Source organism: Poecile atricapillus, chromosome 16, assembly GCF_030490865.1.
Source record: "Poecile atricapillus isolate bPoeAtr1 chromosome 16, bPoeAtr1.hap1, whole genome shotgun sequence".
Lineage (NCBI taxonomy): Eukaryota > Metazoa > Chordata > Aves > Passeriformes > Paridae > Poecile > Poecile atricapillus.
In genome coordinates, this window is record NC_081264.1 from 5011827 (window position 1) to 5015054 (window position 3228).

The 3228-nt window shown below is 55.4% G+C and overlaps 1 long non-coding RNA gene across 1 annotated transcript; it reads right to left on the minus strand.

Moving 5' to 3' along the window:
• Positions 1–732: 732 nt before the first annotated feature.
• LOC131585550 (uncharacterized) lies at positions 733–2411 on the minus strand. Its single transcript, XR_009278983.1, has 3 exons — positions 2264–2411; positions 1344–1455; positions 733–1034 (listed from the first exon to the last, which is right to left on the minus strand). It is a non-coding gene; the product is annotated as an uncharacterized LOC131585550 (long non-coding RNA).
• Positions 2412–3228: the final 817 nt, after the last annotated feature.

Below are 3228 nucleotides of genomic sequence, written 5' to 3' on the forward strand. Positions count from 1 at the left end.
GCTGGCAGCCGGCACTCACCGTTAGCAAGCTAAGGATGCAGTGACACAAAAAGCTTACAGATAATTAAATATTGATTTTTGTTTTCTAATCCTATATAAAAATTGTCCTGGGTCTCCCAATGGTAGTTTCATCTCACTAGGACACAGGGAGGGCTATTAACCCTATTTGGTTTCAAGCTGTTGTCGAACAAATAAACAGGGAGGTTTGGAGAAGCCAGGCACGGCTCTGTGGGCAGAGCCAGCTGCCAGCCCTGTCTGTCCCCGTGGTCTTGGCAGCAGCCCCACACCTGGGCAGGTGACCAGCACTGAGGCACTGCAGCTGCAGCCCTTTTTGGGAGGGTTACAGCGTTTTGCCTGTGTTGGTTGGGGGGGGTTCCTGTGGCACCAGCATCTCTCAGTGCTCCCAGGAGAGCCCCGGGGCTTGGTGTGCAAGGGGGATCTCCAGGCCATCCTCCCTGCTCCTGCTAGAAGGAAAATGAATGCTCAGCCCTGTGAAGGAGGGGAAGCTGGTGCACAGTCCCCTGTGCAGAACCTGTATCACAAGGTCCTCACTTCCCTGCATCACATCTCTACTGTTCTCTGATGCTCCTAAATCCACCCTGTTCCCAACACGTTTAGACCACCCCAACAGATTTCTCCTGGAAGACGCTTTTTTGAGTCTCATGAAGAATGCACACAAAGCTACAATGCTCTATCAGAAAGTTGTATTTCCACTTCTGGAGAGCTTGGCAAGAATCTGCTTCATGTGAGGGGGTGGCTGGAAGAGTTCAGAAGCAAAGATGAAGGGACCAAGCAGGCTCTGGAGCAGAGGCTGAGGGTACCACTCACAGGGCCAGGTCAGGAGCCAACAGGGGCTTCAAAATGGCCTCATCAGATGAGACAAGGGCTTGGCTCAGTCTGGCTCTGCAGCACAGAGCAGCATGGGGATTGAGAGGGATTCTGCACCCACTGTGACAGCCCAGCCTGATGGTTCCTGGAGCGTGGGCATCAGGGGGTGACCCGGCATGCCTGCCCCAGCACGCGGCCACCTTGCTCTGCAGAGAGAAGAAAGGTATTAAAATAATATCCTCTGAGCCTGCCATGCATGATGTTTTCTCTCACTGTTGGGAAAGCAATTGCCTCCAGCAAAGATCTATTTCCTGGGCTGCACATTCCCGAGCACACAGCGAGTGCTGCGTGCACACTGTGGAGCGGAATAAACCCCACAGCCACCACTGAGTCGCTCATTCACAAAATGAACCCAGGGGCCTCCCCTCCCAGTTATCTTTTCAGAAGCTCCATGCAGCATAACCCACACTGTTTACAGACTTTGGGCTGGGAGTAAATCCTGTTGCTTTACATACCTCCTGTCCTTTGGTAAATTGTGCCATTTCTGAAGGGAGAGAACATCCCCTCCCCACACTCCTTCCAATGCTGTGTGTAAGTGAGGCCATCGTTCGAACACGCCGGATGAGTCTGATCATGGGGAAAAGAGCAAAACATCCTCCTGAAAAGCTGCATGCACCATTTGCTGAGAAATCTTAAATATTTTCCTTGCAGAAGCCTGTAGACTCAATGCTTCCCATGCCAACACGCTGTGCACGCTAAACCTCGCTCAGCCATGAGGGGCAGTTCAATAAATAATGAATTCAAGTGTGCCTGAACTTTGTGCTGATCCCAAACATCCTGGGACAGTGAGCTGGGGATGTGATTCCCTCCCTGCCACATCCACTGGAGGCTCAAGGCTCAGCACCGGCCCTTTGACCAACCCCACTGGTCCTGCTCTGTCCCGTCTCCCACCTGGCCTGGGCTCCTGGATCAGAGCCTGCCTGCCCAGCACCCGAGGAAGGAGGGCTGGATGAAGCAGCAGAGCCAGGAAATGCTCCTGAACCTGGGCAAACAACCACAAGGTCTCTGGTGGTTTTGTGGCTCCTTCTCTCTGCTCCTCTGGGGGTTCTCGACCCCGTTCTCATGCTTCCCCACCAGCTGCTGATCCCAGCTCACTCCTTGTCTTGTTTCCTCCAGAAAACCTGGCAGATGAGCAGGGAAAAGTGTTGGCAGTGCCAAGCGGCTTCCCCAGGGGACCAGGGAGCTGGGGAGGCAAAGCAATCCCAGCGTTGCCACTGTCCCTGCCCTCAGGCACAGCCCTGTCCTGGGGACCGGCTGCCTCTGGTGGCATGATCAGAGCATCTCTCCCATGGTCTGTGCTTCTGGAAATCCTGCGGGACCATGGATCTGCCTTCCCTTCCCTCTTCCCCTTTGTTCCCCCCCGCCATCCCCTTACGGGAGCTGTGGACCCGCTGCAGCTCAGGTTTCCATCAGACATTTCAGACCACCCGATCCTGCAGCCCCCCAGCACCCCAAGCTGCGCTGGGCTCTCCTGGGGAGGGAGCTGCCTCCAGCCCGTGGGGAGTGAGGCCAGAGCTGCGCTGCCAGCCATGTCCTCTGGAACGTCACCAGCACAAACACCGGTGACATGCCAGGACATCTGCCCACTCCATCTTCTCTGTGCAGCAAAACCACCCCAGCTCCTGCCAGGGCACGGCCAACGCAGCCCCCGCCCAAGGAATGGTTTGTGGGTAACCTGGCAGCTGAAACGCTGGGGGGACCTTTCAGACACAGCCACCCGGCAGCCGCTGATTGAGACTCAAAAGAAATTCTTTGAGGGCAGCAAGATGTCAGGCCAACGCAGGAACAGCAGCAGGTTTGAGAGTACAGACGCGTTAGTCAGAGCTGATGAATGCTGGCTTGTCAAGCCTCCCCATTTCAGTCCTGGATTGCCTTTAAAGTTTGCCAAGTCACTTTTCAGCATTTGTGTGGGCAGAAGGAGACGTGCAATTAAGCTGCAATTGCTGCACCAAAGCCGAATACTTTCAAGTTTGTTATTTCCTCAAAAATGACAAAACGCTGGGATCGAGTCAAGAACAGGACGGCAGCTCCTGTTGCAAAGCCGCCGTGGGCTTGTCCAAAGCTGGATCCCGCTTCTGCTGAAGGATGAAGACGTGCACATCAAAAGCTACATTAGCATTTGAGAAGCAGGGTGGGGAATGGAGAGCGGGGATGCAAATCCTGCTGGGAGCGCAGGTGACTGCGGAACGTCCGTGTGTCTGTCTGCAGGAGCCAGCGCAGCCTGCGGGGACACGGAGCCGCTGCGGCACCCAGGACAACGAGCGACACCGCGGCAGGACAGGCCGGGCTGGGAGGTGGTGGCCGCAGTGTTGTCCTGAGCCCAGATTTTGGGGCTGAATG